The 21,362-nt window shown below is 51.5% G+C and overlaps 1 protein-coding gene across 5 annotated transcripts in view; it reads left to right on the top strand.

The window, feature by feature from the left end:
* HIVEP3 (HIVEP zinc finger 3) overlaps positions 1–21,362 on the top strand; it is a 418,754-nt gene that overhangs the window by 322,143 nt on the left and 75,249 nt on the right. For 3 of the 5 annotated variants that reach the window (XM_059689780.1, XM_059689783.1, XM_059689779.1), the window contains one exon: positions 17,183–17,376. The exons of 1 other annotated variant lie outside the window; for it this stretch is intronic. The gene's annotated coding sequence lies outside the window, so the exon portion shown is untranslated. Of the gene's footprint in view, positions 1–12,653; positions 15,137–17,182; positions 17,377–21,362 lie in introns of those variants that run through there. One more of the 5 variants, XM_059689781.1, reaches the window with a different exon arrangement.

Below are 21,362 nucleotides of genomic sequence, written 5' to 3'. Positions count from 1 at the left end.
CAGCAAATGTTTTAGCCCCTACAAGGGGCAAGATCTAGTTCAGAGAGGAAGACTCCCTGGGGGTGAGGGGGCTTTGGGAAGAGACAGGGCTTGGACTGAGCTTCCCTGGTGGGACTCCCAGAGCAGGAGCACAAAACAGGTTGGGAGGGCTCCCCCCAACCCCCCCAATCCCCAGGGAAAAGGCAGGGCAGGGAACAGCTGGGCTCGCAAGAGTGGGCCCTGGCCGTTTCCCTCTGTGGGCTCAGCTGCCACAGGGCAGGGCCAGTCACTTCCTAGAGGCCTGAGGGAGGGATGAAATGAGGACATCATGGCTTCCAGCACAGGGGGGTGTCCTTCGGATCCCAGTGCTTGTGGCAAGAGGTCAGAGAAGAAAGGATTGGGACAGTGGAAGGACCCGCAGCTCAGGCTAAGGGGGAGAGGAGACTCCCGGCTCACGAAGGATGGTGGGAAGCAAGGGTGCCTCCCCAGCCTGGCAGTCAGACCCCTGGGGGCAAGCCCATGCACCTGGGGTCCCCTACCGGGAGCCAAGCTGCAGGAGGTGCGCACCCCAAGGCATCAGCAAGCCCTGGAAGGCTGCCTGAGCCTCCGTGCCCACAGGGCATGCGTGTGACAGGGAGTGTGTGTGCAAGAGCAAGTGGAGCACCGAGGAAGCGATGTTTTCCATCTCAGTGGGGTTATTTCTGGCTCTGCTCCTGCAGTCACTGTGGAAACTGCACGTGCCCGGTGCAATGTGGAAACATGAGTTTTCCAAGGGAGATGTACAGTAAGCAGGCAGCCAGGAAGCTGCCGCCGCTGCGAGTAGGGGGTGAGTGTCTGCCTGCCTCTCCCCCCCCCCCCCGCACTCCCACCCCCACCCCACACCACCCCATCTCCCCTCTCCCTGACTTTGTCCTGAAGCTGCATGTGGAAGCAGTGTGTTCCTTGCAGCATGGTAGACAGAATAGTGGCCTCCAAAAAATGTCCCCATGTTTATTCCTAGAACCTGTGAATACATTACTTCACATGGCCAAGGAATTAAGGTGGCAGATGGACTTATGGTTGCTCATCACTGACTTTAACATAGAGAGACAACCCTGGATTATCCATAGCCCAGTGCTGTCACAAGGGCCGCTAAAAGTGGAAGGGGACTCGGTGTCAGTGGCGCCGTGTGAGGACGGCTCCCCTGCCGGCTGGCTTTGAAGATGGAGGAAGGGGCCATGAACCGAGGGATGCGGGCAGCCGCTAGAAGCTGGAGAAGGCGGGGAAACAGGTTCTGCCTAGAGCTTCCAGAAGAAGTGGGGCCCGCCACCGTCTTGATTAAAGCCCAGTGAGACCCATTTCAGACTGAATACATTTGTGTTGTTCTGAGCCACTAAGTAGGATGGTAATGTGTTACGGCAGCAGCAGGCAGTACACTAATGGGGAGAGGTCCTCAGAGAGCAGAGTTACAGGCATGTTCCTTATTTTCCTGAGATCTGATGGTGGCTGGTGCCTCACCCTGGGCACAGGCCTCCACTGGCCAGTTCCCTGCCTGCGGGGGAAGGTGGCCTCCCCTCAGTGAGCACCCCGCTCTGCAGAGCCCTGAGCAGGGTCTCCTGTGCCGATGCCATCTCCTCAGCCTGGAATGCTGCCCCCATCTCCCTCCATTAGCCCTTTGGAGCTTCAGGTCCCCTGCCCATCCGCCCTAAGTAAGTGCTTTTCCCTCTGACACTTTGTGCCCCTCCTGAGGTATTTGTGGCTCTGGGGACCCTGCATTGTCTGAGCTTTAACCACCAGCACGCTGCTGCCCCTCTCCCTGCCCACCCACCCAGCAGCCCCTTGAGAAGACGAATAGGGCCACACAGCAGGCCTTGCCAGAGTCTAGACGAGGAATGAGTGGCTTCTGCCGCTTGGAACTAGTTGTGCCCCAGACGTGTGGGAGCCACACTCCGTTGCGTGCTGGAAGGCCTTGACTTGAGCACGGGGCCCAGGGTTGCATCCTGGCTGTGGCACCTGGTAACTCTGACCTTGGGCAGGTCACTTCGCTCCTCTCTCGTGTACAGGCCGGAGGTGAAGCGGTTGATGTGCAAGCCCATTGAGCACACTGCTGTCCAGGGTGAGCGTCCCTCTCAGTGTCACTCTGCTCTCCAGAGATGCAGTTAGGAGTAACAACACCTCTCCTGCTGTGACTGTCACCCCCTGCCTGGGAGTCCTTCTCCCCTTGCCTTACTGGCTCTGCCCACATGCCTAGACCTGGCGAAACCTAGAGGAAACATGGACAACCAGGCTCAGGACATGGGGGAGGTGAATGAGGTGCCCAGGCTGCAAAATGTAAAGAGGTCCTCCCCCTCGGCATCATGCAGATGTGGTGCAGGAAATCTAACCGCGCTCTCCACTGTACAGAGGAGAAAACTGGGGCCTAGAGAGTGGAGATGCCTTTAGTCAGGACACATGGGGAGCCAGGGGTGAGCTGGGACCAGAACACAGCTCTCACCTTCAGCTCTGGGGCTGGTCCATTTCCCTTCCAACGAAATGCACAAGAGAATGGCTGAATGAGTTTATTTCTCCAAAACATGTTTCTTGATGCTGTGTTAGGGGCTGGGCTACAACTTGATAACAAGACAGACAGGGCCTGGTCCTCCGCTGAGAATTCATATTCTTTGAGAGAGACTAAGTGATGAGGCACTAGTGCTTTAACTGCAGTGGCGATAGATGCTATGCAGGGGATGGTCAGAAGTCATGGGCTGCGGATGGCGCTACAGGCTGTACACTGCACAGGTGCATGTGGAGGTCCTACTGCAGGGTCTCCATTTAAGAGTTTACAGTGTAACTTGGAAGACAGGACCAGTGTCCTCCAAGTAACAACACAAGACCATGGGTAACAACTGGGGAGAGCCAGGCTAGAGAGGCCCAGCACTGCAGCCCTGTCTCCTCTCCTAGTGCTCTGAGACCTCCCTGCTCTCCCTCCAGATCAGACATAGTCCGTCCTTATTGGGAGTCTCAGAGGAGGGGCCCTGAGGTCCGAATGGCCTGGGAGACCAGGAGGAGTGAGGCATGGCCCTGTCTCGGGAGGCAGAGCTTCTGTTGTTCTGGACGGGGTTCAAAGGCAAGGAGGCCTGTGCGGCAGAGGGGCTGGAGCCTTCAGAAATCAGGAAGCTTGTCTGCCTGCACAGAGCCCAGCTCTCGGCATTGCCTCTCTCTGGAATGTTGGGCCTGGAGGGAACCTGGCTTCTAGGAACCAGGCATCTCCCTCCCACCAGTGCACTGTGTGGCTGTGTGCCTCCTACCTGTCTGGGCGCTTCCCCGTGCATGAAGGAAGCATGTGGAAGGGCTCAGGGAGACGGGGGTGCTGTTCTTCCACTAGCGTGTCCTGCCTGCCGGGTGAGGCCAGCTCCTGGGCAGCTGGGGTGTGACCTCAGGGGGCCAGCGCCACCCTCCCACACACTAGCTGGGGCTTGAACAAGCCACTCACCTCCCTGAGTCTCATTTTGTCAAAAATGAGAATGAGAAAGGCCCATCTGACCCAGTGTTAAAATCGACCAAAAGGAATGGGTGTGCAAGGGTGTTTTGAGTCCCTGGCTAATAGGATGTAGAAATTGCCACCAAATGAAGGCATTCCTTCCAGGATTGAAAGGGCATCTGATAAATTTCCAGAGCTAGAGACCCATGCTGGCTTTCTGAAGGAGCTGACAAAGACACATGGTTCTCTCTGCTTGTTCTTCTTTAATTGGGAAGAATTATTCTGGCTGGTAAGTAAATCAGCTCCTCAACAGGGAGTTTGAACAGAAGGAGTCCCTAGAGATGGGCATATTCTGGTCTTTGGTTTGACAGAAAGGGGAACTGAGGCCTGTAAGGGAACATGATTTATTCTCAGTCACGTGGCCAGAGCTGGGTCAGACCCCACGTCCTGCCCATGTCCTGCCATCCCTCATCCTGCCAGCCCCATAGTTCTGGGAGTTTGGCTGTTTAAAGGACGGTAGGCAGAGATTGCCTGGTAAGGAAGCAGGAGTGTGGCCCTGGCGAGGGTAAGATGATAGGAAGGTGGACACAGTGTGGGCCAGGAGTGGGCAGAGTGGCCAGGAGCACGGCAACAGCATGAAGGTGAAATGCCCTCCTCTTGGATATGCCCCAAATCCTCGGCCGATCTCCTGATTCCCAGGCCACTCAACAACAGGCTCTTCAGGGTCCTGGGGCTACAGCCCAAAGAGAGAATGCAGTTCCCCTGGGAAAACCCTTTGGTCTGGGTGGACTGGGGACCTGCCAGTTTGGCAACTTCACCTGTTGCTTGTCCTGGAAAGTGAGTTCCTGAGTGTGGTGATGTCAGGGACCACACCCGGGAAGGCAGGCCAGTGGCGGTATGTTTATTCGCTGTTGTTCATCACTCATTCCACATGCCAAGCACTGTGCTAATAGGCACTGGAGGTACACAGACAGTACATGTTGTTCTTGCCCTGAAGCGCTCGCTCTCTGCAGAGAGGATGGACAAGAGGAGGCTCCTGCACAGTGCAGTGTGGTCGGTGTCCCAGCAAGGCTCTGGGTAGAGGGTCTGGGAGAAAGGAGTGTGATCCAGGTCCCTGAATGACGGGGTGCTGCGGCGGGAGGCGGGGTTACCACAGCTGAGCCTGCAGAGATGGGTGGGACTTTGCCGGGCAGAGGGGAAGAAGGGACTTCCTGAGAGTGGGGACTGTGAACAAGGGTTTGGGGCCTGGGAGGAAGGCCGCATGTTCAGAATTATCAGGCAGTGGAAGGGAAAGGTTGAGGGAGAGTGTCAGGAGCTGGGTGAGGCTGGAAGGTCACGTGGTCACATGGGCAGAGAATGAGGAGCCTGGATTGCTGATGGCGGTCAGCGAGCATGGGAAGTGGTGAAGGAGCAGCATGCTCAGTGCTGCAGAAGCGCCACTCTGTGCAGCATGGAGAGAGGACCCAGAGGCCTGGAGTGGAGAGGGGCTTAGGCTGGAGAGACACTGACAGAGCCGATTCACTGAGAACTGGGTGACAAGGAATGTGGGGGTGAGGGAGAAGGGAGGTCAGCGATGGCTCTTGGACTTCTCAGGGTTCCTGGGATGACTTCCAAGGCCCCATGCTGAGATGCAGAATCGGCCCCTCTGCTGTGGGCTGTTCATCTGGGACTTAGCCATGGATGGGACTGTGAGCCCTTTGGCTGACACCCCGGCCTGCTGGTTCCTTCAGGAAGAACCAATAAGAGGGTATGGACGCTGCTGGGCTGTTGATTCATCTTCACCAACACACCTACAGATATTTTCCCCTGTCACCAGGGGTAGTAAATTGAGAGAACTCAGTGTTTACTCACTCATGTATTGTCGCCAACTATGTTCAAGGCTCTGTGAGTGATACAGAGATGAATCACACACATCCGTGTCCTGTCCTCAAAGATCGTGTGGTTTGCCTGCCTGTGATGCCAACAAGCACTCGCGTGTGTTATATTCCACACACGGGGTGAGAAGGTAGATGCCACAATAAAGAGACCAGATGCTGTGAAGGAGAGATCATTTCTGGCCTGAGAACATAGGGCTTGGAGGGCTTTGTGGAGGAGGTGGCCCTTGAGCTGGCTCGCGTGGCGGATGTGGTTGGATTTGGCCACAGGGAAATGGAGACAAGCTTTCCAGGCAGCGAGGACTGCAGGGCGGCACGAAAACTCGGAGCAGGGGAGTCTGACGCAAGCGGGCTCTGTAGGGGAGCACTGCCGTCAGAAGCAGCCTGGCATATTCGTGAAGGACATCCCAGTGTAGAGGACTTTCCAGGAGGAGCTACTGAAGGATTTGGGACAGGGAGGGCCATGGTGGGAGCTGAGTGTCAGGACAGTTTATTGGGCCGTATGGAGAGACTGAGCACAGACACTGTGTGTATCGGTCCAGAGAAGGGGTTGATCACTGGGGTCTTGGCAAAGGTGACAGAAGAGGATTCCATCCATATTGATCAACACTTACTGAGGCTTTAGGCCAGGCCCTGTTCCAAGCACTTGATATGATTAACTGATTGAGCACCTCCCCCTCCATCCAGGCAGATGCTACTGTCATTCCCACTTTACAAATCAGTTCACTGGGGCCCAGAGATATTAGGTGAGTAACCTGCCCCTGGGGACACAGCTAAGAAGTGGAACAGTCAAAATTCGAACCCAGGAGCCCCTGCTCTTAAATCTCATCTAAAAAAGGTGGCTCCTAAAGGGACTGGGCGGATGAAAGGTGGCCCTGCCAGATTGGGCCATTCCTCCCACCTGTCAGACAACCCAGAACGTGGGACTGCCTGCCTGAGGCTGACCAAGGTGCTCCTCACCCCTGCAAGTCGTGAGGGGCCCCACAGGGCCCGATTTGGTTCACTGATTCCAAACAGCCTGCATATAGGTGGTGACAATGTAAATAACTGATGCAATGGAAACTTTCTATGGAAAGAGGTACCCACTCGAACAGCCACAAAGTCCAAAAAAAGGAACAGCAGAGCAGGCCCGGAGGGCTCAGCAGCGAAGAGTTTCCTTTGGCACAGCCCTTTCTGTCTCAGAGACTGAGCCGGGTGGGGGAGGGGCAGCACTGGCCACGAGTGGGGCAGGTTGGAATCCAGACCAGAAGCTTGGCTGGGTCCCTGGAGGGCCCTGGGCCACCAGCCTCCCCTGTGAGCTAAGGAAGCAGCCATGTGGGGGCCCAAAGCAATTCTCCCTCCAAACACACACCCGGCTTCACAGTCTCCTCAGTAGGATTGATTCCTGCCCATCCCCGCTGTGGGCCCTGGTGGAGGTTCGGCCTTCCTGGGGTCTCCGCGTCTCAACCCACTTTTATTTGTGTCCTCCCTGTGAATAAGTTGTGACAGTCTTGTTATGGGATCTAGAATCTTCCTGTTTTAGAAGACAAAGTCATTGTACATCTAAGTAAAGCTGAAAGGTCAGAAATAGCCAAAAGAGGGAGAAAGTCATTGTCTTGGAAAGTTGACTCCATTATTAATTCTTGCACTGACCCGGGGTATGTATTGGGTCACTGCAAGAATTAAATAAATAGAGTCAACTTGTGTTCCCATTTTAGGGATGAGAAACCGAGACTTGAAGTGTTAAACAACTTAGCCGAGGCCACACAGCAACGGAAACTAGTCGTTGTATCTAACGCCGGGGCCTGGGCTCTCCTGCTCTGCAAAGCTGTCCACATCTGCTCTCTAAGCCTGCATGTCCTCAGCTGTCTGCTCACCTGCCCGTCCCCGCAGTGTGACCATGAGATAATACAGGGCCAGCACCGGCGAATGGTAGGCACCAGCAAATGTTGGTTTCCTTCCTTAGCCCTGCCTCTCTCTACAAACGGGGGAGATGTTCTGAGCCTTCCTGGGGGCAAGCCCAAGTTTGGGGCTCCTTGGGAGAAAGGGCTCTAATCACTGATTTTCTGACCCATTTTTCCTTCTAGATCTATAGTACCCTGAGGCAGGAGCCAAGTCTACTTTGCCTTTGCACCCTGGGGTCTAGCCCAGTGGTAGGGAGTGTCTTGTCCAAGGAGGCAGCTGGACCTCAGGTGTGGGCCAGTCCAGCGGGCTTTCTGTTGCCAGAAAGACTTCCGGTGAGAGAGGGCCGCTGTGAGGCGTGGCCTGGTATGGCAGGAAACCAATCCTCGAGCCCTGTCTGAGCCCTGGCAGCTCTCAGCACCTCGACCTCTCACACAGCCCCTGGGGTTTCATCCGCACCTCCCCTTCCTGCTGCTCTTTACTCTCTAGACTCCTGGGCTGGTGCCCTCCTCACACCTTTCAGTGCCTCTCTCGCCCTTCCCTGCAGTGCCTGAAAACCGTGACTATGTTTTCTGCCTAATCCCAGTACAGAGTGATGGGGCTGGATATTTCTGCCTCTCACTAAATGGAATCCATTACCCCGCACTTGAAGTTCCTCTTTTTCAATTCTCAATACAAATGGAAATGCGTCACCAGCCTCTGTTTTAAAAACTCTGCTTTTCCTGGAAAACATTTCCCAGGTAGTCGCCAAGCATGGCCTGTCCACAGCAAGGCTCTGAGCTGCGTTGCCTCTCTCTCTGCCCACTGGCCTAGTTAGGACACCCTACTCCATGGGAGGGAGCAGGTGCTTGGTGGAGAACACGGCCAGGAACCAAAGAGCCAGAGGCAGCTTCCAGGCTGCCCAGTGTCTGTGCAGCGTTCTCAGCCCGAAGTGCAGGCATTTGACACAAACACAAGCACCCCAGGAAGGTGAGACCCTGAGCCTGACCCCCAGGCAAGGAGGCAAGAAAGCTCTCAGGGCCATCCCCTAAACAGGAGCCAGACAGAGGAGAGACGGACAGAGGGAGCGTGACTTGGAAGGTCACTGAAGAAGAGCGTGGGCATTTACTGAGCGCCGCCTGTATGCTCTCTCACACACTTCATCTCCTCCCATCCACACAGCAAACCCAGGGAGGGGTGGAATGCTTCACTTTTTACTCATGAGGAGAGTGAGGCTCAGAGAGGTGAAGTAATGTAGCTGAGGCCACACAGCTATTAATGGGCGAAACCCGCATCTGAACCCAAGTTCTCTGATGTCAGGGCTGACTCTGTGTGCTGTCCATGCTGCTTCCCTGGGGCAGGGTCAAGGAGGGATGCCAGTGATCCTCTGCACGTCCCCTCCCATTGCTGGGTAGCCCAGCGTGACCCACGGAGATTGGTTACTCCGTGTGACTCTGCCATATGTGTTTAGTGTCTTGGGTTGTTGTTTTTGTTTGTGTGTCTTTTTTATTGATCCATAGACCACAATAGCAGAAATAAAAATTAGAAAGATTCACCCCACAATGTCCTACCCTAAGCAGATCAAACTCAGCTTCTCCGTGTGCTGGCCCATCAGCAGATGTCCATTCACAGCCCAGGGACAGGCTGCTGTCAGAAGAGCTGGCTGGGCCTCGGAGCCGGCCTCACCCACCTTCTCTGGATCCGGGTGTGAGGCCCACCCGCCTCCTTGCCAGCCCTGGGAAAGGCTGTGCTGTGACCCCGTGAGGCGAGCCCCTGAGGGCAGCTGGGTTTTTCTTCAAGCCCTCATCAGCTGAACTTCCCCTGCAGTGATGACAACCCTAGTGCCCGGGCGGGCAGGATGTGGGGCACTGACCCGCTGCCAGCAGAGGACATGCTGGGATGCTTTGGTTTCACGGGGAGCTGAGAGGGGGGGACGGGCCTCCCCGCTGTGGTTTTGGGTGGGGCCGGCAGAGGAGCTGGCCCTGGTGCTTCCTGCTCTGGGAGGGGCCACCTTGGAGATGGGCCCCTCTTGCCCTAGTTCAGCTGTTTTCAAAACATAAGACACTTTTATATCATTTTTGACAATAAAAGTGATGCATGCTTATTGTAAAAAAACCAATAGCAAGCAACACTATAGAAATGTATAAGAAGAAAATGCAGGCTCCAAACCCCACCCACTCCGCAGTCCTGCCCCTGAGTGAGCTGACAGCTGGGTGTTTAGCCTCCAGCTCCTTGGTAGCATTCACAGCTACACAGATATGTGTGTGCCTGTGATGTTGCTTTTCCCCTTTCTTCACAGCATCTCATTGAGAGAAACTGTGTGCCACCGTGAAATGTGCCGGCTCTGGAGTCGGACCCAGGTTCGCCACCTGTCAGGTCTCTTAGCTGAATCTCGTGTGGGAAATGGGGCTGCCTTCACCCAGCAGGCTGAGAGGGGTCAGAGAGCTCACCCATGAGAAACATTGAACCCCATGTTCAACACATAAAGTCATAATGAATCTCTATTATTGATGGTATATATTTATTTTTAATTCAGAAAAGTTACTATTCCATTACTGTCCCATATGGTGGATTTATCATCATTTACTTATTAAACCTAATTCCTGCTGGTGGATATTATGTTGTTCACTGTTAACAATGGCTGCAGTGGTCATGTGTACTAGTATGTGCACATCTGTGTGTAGGTTTGTCTAAAATGATGTGTACATTTGTGTGTGTGCACTTGTAAAGCTACTGGGTCAACATAAATTTTGGCCACTCCTCTGGAACACTGGATGGTAACAGTCATTTTCCTCCTTGACAATCAGATGGAGGAAGGATGGTATTGATTTTCAACATATGTCATTTCATTATTAATGAGGCCAAGCATTTTTGCATATTTATTATACGTTTTCATTTCTTGAATAATGATCTGTTTATTTCCTTTCTTCATTTTATTAGCTGTATGTCTTATTGTTTTATGGGTACTTATTATATACTAGAGCAGTGATGGCGAACCTATGACACGCGTGTCAGAGGTGACACGCGAACTCAATTTTGGTTGATTTTTCTTTGTTAAATGGCATTTAAATATATAAAATAAATATAAAAAATATAAGTCATTGTTTTACTATGGTTGCAAATATCAAAAAATGTCTATATGTGACACGGTACCAGAGTTAAGTTAGGGTTTTTCAAAATGCTGACATGCCGAGCTCAAAAGGTTCGCCATCACTGTACTAGAGGCCCGGTGCATGAATTCGTGCTCAGGTGGGGTCCCTCGGCCTGGCTGGGGATCAGAGCTGATTGGGGCCAGCCAGCCCAGGCAGGGGGAGGGACCATGGGTGGCTGGCCAGCAGCAGGTAGTTGGCTGTGGGAGTGCACTATCCACCAGGGGGCAGCTCCTGCATTGAACATCTGTCCCCTGGTGGTCAGTGCATGTCATAGCTACCAGCTGGTCATCCGGTTGTAATGATCGCCTAGGCTTTTATATATATATATATACTAGAGGCCCGGTGCACAAAAATTTGTGCACTCTTTGGGGCGGGAGGGGTTCCTCAGCCCGGCCTGTGCCCTCTCACAGTCTGGGACCCCTCAGGGGATGACCACCTGCTGGCTTAGGCCCGCTCCCCAGGTGATTGGGCCTAAGATGGCAATCAGACATACCTCTGGCAGCCCGGCAGCCCTCGGGGGATGTCCACTTGCCAGCGGGGAGCAGGCCTAAGCTGCAGTCGGACATCCTTAGCGCTGCTGAGGAGGCAGGAGAGGCTCCCACCACTACCGTGTACTGGCAGCCATCAGCCTGGCTTGTGGCTGAGCAGAGCTCCTCCCATGTGAGAGCGCCCTGACCACCAGAGGGCAGCTCTTGCATTGAGCATCTTCCCCATGGTGGTCAATGTGTGTCATAGTGACCAGTCATTCCCAGTCCTTCTGCTGTTAGGGTCAGTTTGCATATTACCCTTTTACTATATAGGATAGAGGCCTGGTGCACAGGTGGGGGCCGGCTGGTTTGCCCTGAAGGGTGTCCCGGATCAGAGTGGGGGTCCTGCTTGGGTGCCTGGCCAGCCTGGATGAGGGGATGATGGCTGTTTGCAGCTGGTCACACCCCCTTCAGGGTGGGGTCCCCACTGGGGTGCCTGGCCAGTCTGGGTGAGGGGCTGAGGGCCGTTTTCGGGCTGGCGGGTGACTGAAGCTCCCAACCTCTCCTTTTTTTCTTTTTTTTCTTTTATTCTGGGATTTATTTACCTTCTATGGCTGTCACTGGAACTGAGAGCCGGCTTTGTTTCTGAGGCTGGCTCCAGCTCCGAGACCTCGGCTGCTGAAAGCAGATATCTGGGTTTGTTTGGCTTCTATAATTGAAACACTGTTGCAGCTCCAGCTCTGAGGCCCGGCTGGCTGAAAGCAGGTTTCTGGGGTTTGTTTAGCTGCTATAATTGCAACATTGTTTCTTAGAGTGCAGCTCAGAGCCCAGCAGCGGCAGGGGAGGAACCTTGGCTTCCTCCATCACTGGAGCAAGCAAGCCTCCTGTTCGCTTCAGCTGCCTAGCTGCCGGCCACCATCTTGGTTGGCAGTTAATTTGCATATCGCCCTGATTAGCCGATGGGAAGCGTGTTGGAGGTACGGTTAATTACCATGTTTGTCTATTATTAGATAGGATAGATTATGGAGACAGACCCTGTTTTATATATGTTGCAAATATCTTTTTTTTTTTTTTTTTGCAAATATCTTTACATGGTTTGTCATTTGCTTTGGAACTGTTGATGGGACCTTTTGATATATGTAGTGCTTAACATCTTCATGTAGTGAAATGTATTAGTCTTTTTCAGGTCCAGTTCAGGCTTTGAAAGTTACTTTCCAACATTAAATCATAATAATATTCTAGTAGTTCTGGCATTTTCGTGGATTTCCTTATATGTCCTGTTTATATCTTTAACCCAAATAAATTTCTGTTTGAATGTGGTGCTTGTACTATATTTAAAATAGGATCCTCCGCCCTCTCACTCTGTATCCCATTTTGTCATACTTGCTTGTTTGTCTGCTGCTCATCTCCCCTGGTTAGACCCTCAGCTCCACCAAGGCACGGGCCTTTTCTGTTCTGGTTACTGCTGTGCCCAGAACAGTGTCTTATACATAGTAGGTACTTAACAAATATTTTTTGAATGAATAGACAGAGAGTGATTACAGCTCTCCTATTGAAATCATCCATTCTTTCTCTGGTAATTTGGAATTCCATCTTTGACAGACTTTTCTGTGTCTTCTATCATTATTGGTCTATTTAGGTTTTTTTCCTCCTCTTCAGTTTTTACAATTTGTAATTTTCGAGAAAAATCATCAAGTTTCAAATTCTTTGACATTAGGTATGTATCAAATTCTCTTAAATTTTAAAAAATGTTCATACACATGTTTCTATTACCTTTGTTAATGGTTATTTGTGGCTTTGCTCTCTGCTGCTAATCAGATTAGCCAGAGGTTTTTCCATTTTGTTGATCTATTATTGCAGCTGCTGGACTTGTCTCATTATTGTGCGTTTTTGTTTTCAACTTTATTCATTTCTTCCTTCTAGGTCATTTTGGTTTAATTTATTGTTTTTCAGCTTCTTGGTTTAGATGCTTAATTCACTGAGTTTCAACCTTATTTTATCCTAAAAGCATTTAAGTTTTGTGTTTTTTTTCCCCTCTAAATGAAGCTTTGGTTACATTCCACAGATTTTTAAAAATAGGGTTCTCACTGGTGGGCGTTTATACATATTCTACAATCTCAGTCTTGCTGTCCTTTTTGACTCAAGAGTTACTTAGAAAAGCATTTTAAGTTGTCATGGACATAGGTTACTTTTTTTTTACTTTTGCTACTTGTTCGTTTCTAATTCTATTGCACTGAGAACTGAGAGTATAGTGTATGTATAGGAATTTGAGATTTTCTTGGCATCTAATATGAGGACGTTTGAGAAAAGGGTGTTTTCTCTGTTCTTGAGTGCATATGAAGTTAGGCTTACTAACTATCTTCACACCCTCCACAGTTTTCACTGGAGGTTCCTTGTACCATCAAATCTTGAGTAATGTGCTCAGCCTGCACTGTTGTTTTGCGTTCTTCTTCTGGTTTTGAGAAGGTATTATTTCATATGTTTTATGGGTCTGTTGTCCAGGGTGAAGGTAAAGGTTCGTGATATTTGTATCTTCCTGGAAAACTAGACCTAGCAATGTCAAATGCCCCTTTTTATTTTATCTGATATTTTTGCATTTTGGCTGATATTAACATTGACTTTCCTGCCTTCTTTTTGTTACCATTTTGCCTATTCCGCGCTTTGCCATTTCTTTGCTTTGAACCTTCCTATGTTGATTTGCTTTAACTGCCTCACTTCCAAACAGCATGTGGCTGGGGGTGTAGAGTGATTTAATTTATTCACATTCTTGTGTTTATTGATGTGTGTGGTCTTTCTTTATCTTATTTCATGTCTTTTTTTTAATGATACTTTTTTCATTCCTGTCTAGTTTTCCCTTTCCTAACTCTTGCTGAATTACTTGAATTTTCTTTGTTACGCCACTCCCTCCCCCACACACAGTGGTTTAAACGGTCTGTAACTTATTTTTCTTGTAGAAATGGTTACCCTTAAATGAAAACTTAAAGCCCATACTTCTCTATTAATGTTAAGAATTAAATGGTTTCTATTTCCCAACAAGATGAGACCATTACTATCAACATTTGTTTAGATCTGACTGTACATGTTTTTGCTTTTATTGTTCATCACTGTTTCCTGTGTATCCTGTCTTGCCCTTTCTTGAATGACTTATTCTGATACAGCTTTTATTTGGTTGGAGTAATTCCTTGAGTAATTTTGTTAAGGTAAGTGGGTGGCATACTATTTTTAGTACTTCTCTCTTTGGCTTTGAGACTTGGCTGAGTAACGGATCTCGGATCTCGGGGTTTAACTCTCTTTCCTCAGAGCTCTGTAGTCTTTGCTCTGTTGCCCTCTAGCAGTAGATGATACGATGTCAAGTCCAATGTCAATTTGATTCTCAAAGTTTTTGTAGAGATTATCAGAGATGAAGCTAAGTTTATTGCTCTCCATGGAGCCAGAGCCTTATGTCCGGAGGAACAGGGTGAGGTGGGACTTGCTGATTGGAAGTCCCTAAAATGGGGTATGTGGGAGTGATGGAAAAAAGGAGGAGGAATTTTTGAGGCAAAGCAATGAATTCAATCAATCTTAGGGCACACACTTTTTTAAAATCCTCACTGGAGGATATGTTTATTAATTCTGAGAGAGAGAGAGAGAGAGAGAGAGAGAGAGAGAGAGATGTGAGAAACACTGATTGGTTGCCTCCTGTACAAACCCTGACCGGGGATTAAACTCACAACCTAGGTGTGTGCCCAGACTTGTAATCGAACCCACAACCTTTGGTGTGCAGGACGATGCTCCACCCAACTGAGCCACCCAGCTGAGGCAGGGCACAAACTATTGATTGAAAAGTTAATGGGTCTTTAGAAGGTTTCTGTAACATACAATCAAGCCGTTTGCCAGGGCTAGTCTCCTGGAAGAGGAAAGGCATGCTAACGAAGGCAGTGTGAGGATCTGTGATGACTCTTCCCCCCTCCCCTCCCCACTTTAGTTTCTTTGGAAACTTGAAGGATTCATTCCTTATCCTTGGATTTTAGGGGTTCCATCAGCCTGCCCTGCCCTAGCTCCTGCTGCCTCTGCGGGAGCCTCCTGGGTGTTTGGCAGGTGGGCCTTGCCCTGCCCTTGTTGGGCGAGGCTGGCTTAGCTCTGATTAGATTTTCTGTCACTGCCACCCATCTGCTTTTCCTCAGACTTGCTGACCAGCTGGTGCTACTATGGGTCTGTTCTTATTCGCCATTTCTCTCTATTTCAGCAGGGTCTGGAGGAGAGGCAAACAATGGGCTCAGTTTCCCGTGTGGAGCCTCGGGTGTGTGTACCTTTTCAGGGTGGTGGGGATACAGGCGTGTCCACCACCTCTCCCACCTGCCACTGGAAGCCAGGGGTGGCATTCAGGTGGTTCTGGCCTCCCTCCTGGGTGGGAGTGCGGTGGCTCCCTCCCTCCACTTCATCCCATCCTCTCCTTGAGCCACACCCCTGGTCTGACTGCATTACCTCACTGACTAAAACAATTCGGTGACCTCACTCCACTGTAAGATCAAGTCCAGGCTATCCCATATACCAAGCTCTTCCCTGGCCCAACTCTCCCCTTGTGCGCTATCACTGCCCCTCACCTCCTGCCAGTGCACAGCAGGCATTTCTTACACATTTGGCCAGTTCGGGGTCTCCTGTCTACTTACACAGGTCCCTTTGTTTGAAATACCCTCTTCCTCTTTCTGTCACATGCTCAGGCACCATCTGAATGAACTACTCTCTTCTTTCTGCCTTCACCAGGGGGTAGCTTAGAGCCAGTGACCCAGGAATGCATCCCATGGCCCCTTACCCCTATGTGATCCCCTTGAAGGTAGGGGCTGAAGCTTTGCTGTCTTGTATTCTCAGCAGCTGTCACCAGGCCTGACCCAAATAAGCTGTTAAATGAATGAACAACCGAATTAGTTTCTAAAGAGAAGTGCTCTACCCTGACTGTGTACGAAGGCATCATACCAGGCTCTAGGGGTGGGGGGGTAAGTCAGACCGACCTCGCCAAGCTGTGCGTAGTCCACACGGGGTACCAGACTCCTGGGGGCACTGTCGTTGATCTCGAAAGGCACAGCAGCTGTGTTCTGGGTGCTCCGGGGAGGCGGGACCTGTGTCCAGTTTGGGGGAGCTGAGTGCGTCTTGAGGGAGGAAGGGCAGGATTTGGCCGGGTGGATACAGACATGGCCATGGGGGGAGGGAGTAGCATTTTATCAAAGATGCGGAGGTGGGAAATTGCGGACTGTTTATTGAATAGCATGTTCTGAGATGTCAGTGTTTCTACCCTGGGAGGGATCGAGCACAGAAGTTTTTAGTAAGAATTGAGATGGAGTGGAGAGTGTGAGGTTGGACCTGGGGAGGGTGGGAAACCGTGAAGTGTGAAGAGCTTGGACAGCAGGATCAGACAATGATCAGGAGCCGCAGAGCAAGTTCGGCCGCACTCTGTGGTGGCCCGCTGCTGTTCTGGCGTGTGGGTGGGACATGGCTGGCTGGGTTTGAGAGCAGCAAGTGTGGGGCGGGCAGCCGAGGACTTCGATTGCCCATCTGTCCATAGGAATCGGTAGGCTGTGCCAGTGAAAAGTGTGGTGCCCTAGAGAAGGAAGGTGGCAATGCCCCAGGCCTGGGTGCATGCTACTCCAGAAATAGATTGCCGGCCCACTCTGGGGCAGTGATAGTATCCCTAGCGACCACACCGGCCAGTCCACGTGCCAGGCTTGGTCCAGGCCCTCTACAGCAAGCATGTCAAACTCGCGGCCTGCGGGCCGCATGCCTTGTTTATTTGGCCCGTGATAGCCTTCGAGTTTGTCTGGCTTGCTCTACAGGTGCTGAATCTTTAAAACCTCGGAGGTACTTGCCATTCTTAGCCCCTCTTTTTCAGACACAGCCAGGCTAAGCCACATCCCAAAACCACAGAGGTAATGAATAGAAGGGCTGGGACATGAACCCAGGTATCCCGGCCCCAGAAGCCACATTGTCACCATCACACCACTCTGCCTCCAGCAGACAAACCAGAGTGCAGTCCCAAGTGAGCAGTGTGGATGTGACACCACACCATACTCCACTGAAACAACTCGGGTTTCTCTCCTATTTTCTTATTCAATCTGACAACAACCTGGCAAGTTGATTACTGAAAACGGATGCTCACTCATTCGTTCATTCATCCAGTAATTGTCCAGCTCCTGCCCTGAACCTGCCTACTCTACCGGTGAAGAGGTGGGGCTCAGGGAGGTTAGGAGGAGCTGGTACAGGGTGGCCACCAGGCTACACCGTCTTCCCTGGGGAACTGGGGGTCTAGCCCTGCACCAAGACAAGCAGCTTGGGAGGAGCTGGGCACCTGGGCCTCCTGGGACCAGGTAGAGATTGCTCTGTGTCTAAAGAAGTTGACCAAGCAAACTCCTTGACCATGTGTTTCAACCGCCCCTGCAGGATCTGAGACACAAACCGGGCAGCCTCGAACTAGTTCATGGAGGAGCCGCAAGAGACACTGTCCAGGCAAGCTCTCCCTTGGAGAGGGAAGAGCAGAGCGTGAGGGAGGGCGGCGCAGAAGTGGACATGAACGCTGGTTTTCAACGAGAACAGCGTTTCAGTTTTGGTCATCGGAAGTGGTGCCTGCAGCACAGGTAAGAAATGGGCGGGCGCTGAAAATGCTCGCTGGGGAGCCATTTGGGTTTTTCTTGCATAAGCTTGCTAGTGTCCATCTGCTTTGAAGTGTATTATTTTTGTTGTTGTTATTGCCTTCCGTCAGCCTCTGTGATAGCCAGATGTTCTGGGGACTTCCTTGGCCAGGAGTAGAGACTTGAGTGCAGACACTCTTTCACTGCCTCATGCTGTGTCCTCCAAGTGGAGTCCTGGGTCTTCAGTTCCTCAGTTTCCATTCTGTCCCTGGCAACAACTCCTCTCCAGGGAGCACAGCCTCCCCGCCCACCAGCCCCACTGTGTCCTGCTCTCCAGAGCTCCCCCACCTCTTTGCCTCTCCCCACCCCCCATCCATGAAGGCTCTTGTCACCCACTCCCTGGTCAGAGGAGCCCAGTGGGTGATAGAGACTGAGCACCATCTCTTCAGGGCCCACCCCTTTGTTTAGAGTTGAAAGGATATGAGGTTCAGGGCTGTGGCTGCACATTAGAATCACCTGGAGAATTCCTGAAAGTTCCAGTAGCTGGGCCCCAGCTCCAAAGATACTTACTGAGCTGGCCTGGGAAGCGCCCCAGCATTAGGGTATGTGTGTGTGTGAGAGAGAGAGAGAGAGAGAGAGAGAGAGAGAGAGAGAGAGAGAAAGAGAGAGAGAGAGAGAGAGAAAGAGAGAGAGATCTCTTTTTTGTTCTTCAGGTATGTGTGATGGTTTCAGGTTAGAAGTTCAGGTTAGGTGTGTGGTGTAGAAGCTCACTGGGTTGGAAATATGTCTTGGATGTTTTTTCTGGCTGTAGGTGCATCAGAATTGACAAAGACAGGGATGGGGTGGGGTGGGAGTGCCAGGTTAAAAAAAAAAAGTTGACTCCCTGGCCCACCAATGCTCTGTGAATCAGACTGTCTGAGGGGTGAGGATGCAGAGACCTGTATTTTGATTCTGATACAGCAAGGCCTGGCCTCTGGGCCTCCTACCGGGGACTCTGGAAGGCTAGCCCTGTGGGCATGGCTCTGAGCCCCAGGGGTTGCTTCCCAGCCCAGTGTGTGGTCAGCATCCCCTTCCTTCCAAGCGAAAGTTTTCTCATGGAGAGGAGAGCAGACCTTAGACAACCCTCAGAGATGGCATCACTGTAGCCTGAACTGTGGGTGCCAGGCCCAGGCCTCTGCCCATTGGACGAGGCCGTGAGCAGGGTTTTCAGTGGAGGGGGAGGAATCATCCCCTGGACTCTGAGGAGGGCCTGGGCATCGAGCCTCATTTTTATTTTTATTTTATTTTATTTTTTTAAAAGAAGTTCAACTTCTTTTTTTGAGTATATTTTATTGATTTTTTACAAAGAGGAAGGGAGAGGGATAGAGAGTTAGAAACATCGATGAGAGAGAAACATCGATCAGCTGCCTCCTGCACATCTCCTACCAGAGATGTGCCCGCAACCCAGGTACATGCCCTTGACCAGAATCGAACCTGGGACCTTTCAGTCCACAGGCCGACGCTCCATCCACTGAGCCAAACCGGTTAGGGCGAGCCTCATTTCTAGAGGCTGTTTGACGTGCTGCTTAATAATGAAGGCTCTGGGACTCCCCAACCTCCAATCCCAGCCCCAGCAGCTGCTCAGTCCCTCTGCCTCCTCTCTCTCGCTTATAAAATAGGAAAGTTGTGGTGCCTACCTCACGGGGCTGCTGTGAAGTTCAGGTAAGGCCCCTAGAACGATATGGGGCACACAGCTAGGGCTCCCCAAACATGAGCAGCCCCACTGACTCACAGGCAGCTGGGCCGCCACCCCGTCCTGCCAGGAGCAGTGCTGTGACGTGTCTGCCGGGCTCTGCCCTTGGGTCAAGGTGCCTGAGTTCCTGAGAGGGTGAAGAAAGGGCCGGCACTGCACGTGGGCCCTGACACTTTACACTTTACAGACAAGACTAGATCCTGCCGAAAACCCAGCGCAGCTGGTCCCATTCCCCTTTTGTGAAAATAAGGAAAAGCATGAAGAGGTGCAGTAATTTAAAGATAGTCGCACAGCTAACAAGGAGCAGAGCCTCTGGTTACAAAAGACCCAGTAGTTCTTCTCCACCAAGATGCGTCCTGAGGAGCCCTAACAGCTCCAAGGATGCCCCCCACTCCCACAGGAATGTCTACATGTCACAGGCATCAATAGAGCTGGGATGAATGGGTCCCCTTTCCTCGGCATCCTGGGATGATTTCTCACGGGGCCTCAATTTAGCATTTATTTCCTCTGCACATATCAGTTAGATCGTGGGTCTCCTCCATGGGCAGTCTCAGGGCAGAGCTGGGCTTGTTCAGCTAGGGGTGCAGTGGGTACCTGAGAAACTGCTGAGGGATGCAGGCAGAGACATGGGGGAGCTGTCCTGGGCAGAGCAGAAGAAGAATCCTCCCCAGACCTGGCATGTGCCCTCCCCACTTCACTCCCAAACTGTCCTTTTGTCCATGTGGGCTCTGCCAGCTGCAGGGAAGAGTCTGTAGAGGATGGGACTGGCTCAGAGGGAAGTGAGCTGTCAGTTCCAGCAAGAGGTCTGCTCCCCACCCCTTCCTGTGCTCTCCTGAGGGAATAAAAGCATCTGTGATTAATGGGATGCTGACTCAGTGCTTCTGGAGTGCCCGGCACGCATGACCCACTGCTGGCCCAGCTTCCCCAGCCACCAGGAAGGGGCTGGAATCCAGGGCATCTGCCTGAGCAGAAGGCTCAGGCCCGGCAGGTGTGCCAGGCAGGAGCCTGCCGCGTGCCAGCCTTCCGTGGCCTCATGGACTCCCCTGTGTTGAAGAAGCCCGTTGACACCATCTGAAATGTGGAGTCAGAGCCCCTCCTTCAGTAAGGGCCTCGTTTCAGAATAAATGTGATTTCCGAATCAGTGACTAGAGGGCGAACCTACTTTGAAAATGGCAAAGCTCTGTGCTAGTAGTTTGCAAACTTCTGTCGTCTTAGAAGCCATTTTTTACCCGTCAAATCCTGCCTGGGATGCCAAGGATACAAAATGGGTTAAGGTGGTAGTTTATTAATACACATTTATTTATAAAGTAAAAATTTTAACACCTGTTTACTCTCACCGTCCATCCATAGAACAATGACTCTGATGCATGAAAGCACTGGAATCTCGGGTCTAGATGGGGGTGGGCCAACTACAGCCTGATTATTGTAAATTAAATGTTACTGGAGCACAGCCATGCCACTCATTCACATATTGGCTGCTCTCCAATGGCAGAGCGGAGTGGTTGGGACAGACTGTCTGTCCCACAAAGACAGAAATACTATTCGGCCCTTTCTGGAAGTTTGCTGGCCTGTGTTCTAGATGCTGTGGCAGCTGTAACACCCAGGATTGCCTGTGTGTTTTTGTTTTTGTTTTGGCTGGTTGCACAGGGTTAGGAAAATTCTAAGTCATATCAGTCGGCGGCTGTGAGTGGCAGCCGGCTCTAACGACTTACCTGCAGCCCAGGATGGACCTCGGTCCGCAGTTCTGCGGACGTGCGGGATGGAGAAGGGAATTCTGGTTTGCATCACTGACAGTTTCAAACGACGGCTCGAATTCCTTCTTATTACAACACTCAGACAGGAAGCACACAGTCACTTATTGCGTTTTTGTGATAACTCGTGTAATACGTTTTCATATCGCTGAGAGCCTCAGAGGGACCTTGTTTGTGTGGTTTACGGAAGCAGGCATAGTCCTGAATTTAAACAACACGGAAATATGCCCAGTAAAGAGCTCCAACTTTCCAGCTGAAGACATATGTCAGCCCTGAAGCTCAAGACCTGCCAGGCTTGGCCCAAAGCACACCCCGGTTAAGCGGCTCCCCGCGGCTGTGCCCGTGGGCACCCCGTGCCATGGGCCATGATGTAAGGCGCAGGTCCGTTTTTCTTAGCGGCTTCACTAGGAGTCAAACTATATTTTTGGGATAAAATCTCACGTGACACTTGAGGAGCCCCGGAAACACGCCCATGGAACACAACTTGACAACTGCCCCTTTGGCAGGTT

The sequence above is a fragment of the Myotis daubentonii genome, chromosome 3, assembly GCF_963259705.1.
Source record: "Myotis daubentonii chromosome 3, mMyoDau2.1, whole genome shotgun sequence".
NCBI classification, from domain to species: domain Eukaryota; kingdom Metazoa; phylum Chordata; class Mammalia; order Chiroptera; family Vespertilionidae; genus Myotis; species Myotis daubentonii.
Note: the sequence above shows the minus strand (reverse complement) of the source record. Positions and strands in the feature narration are given on the sequence as shown.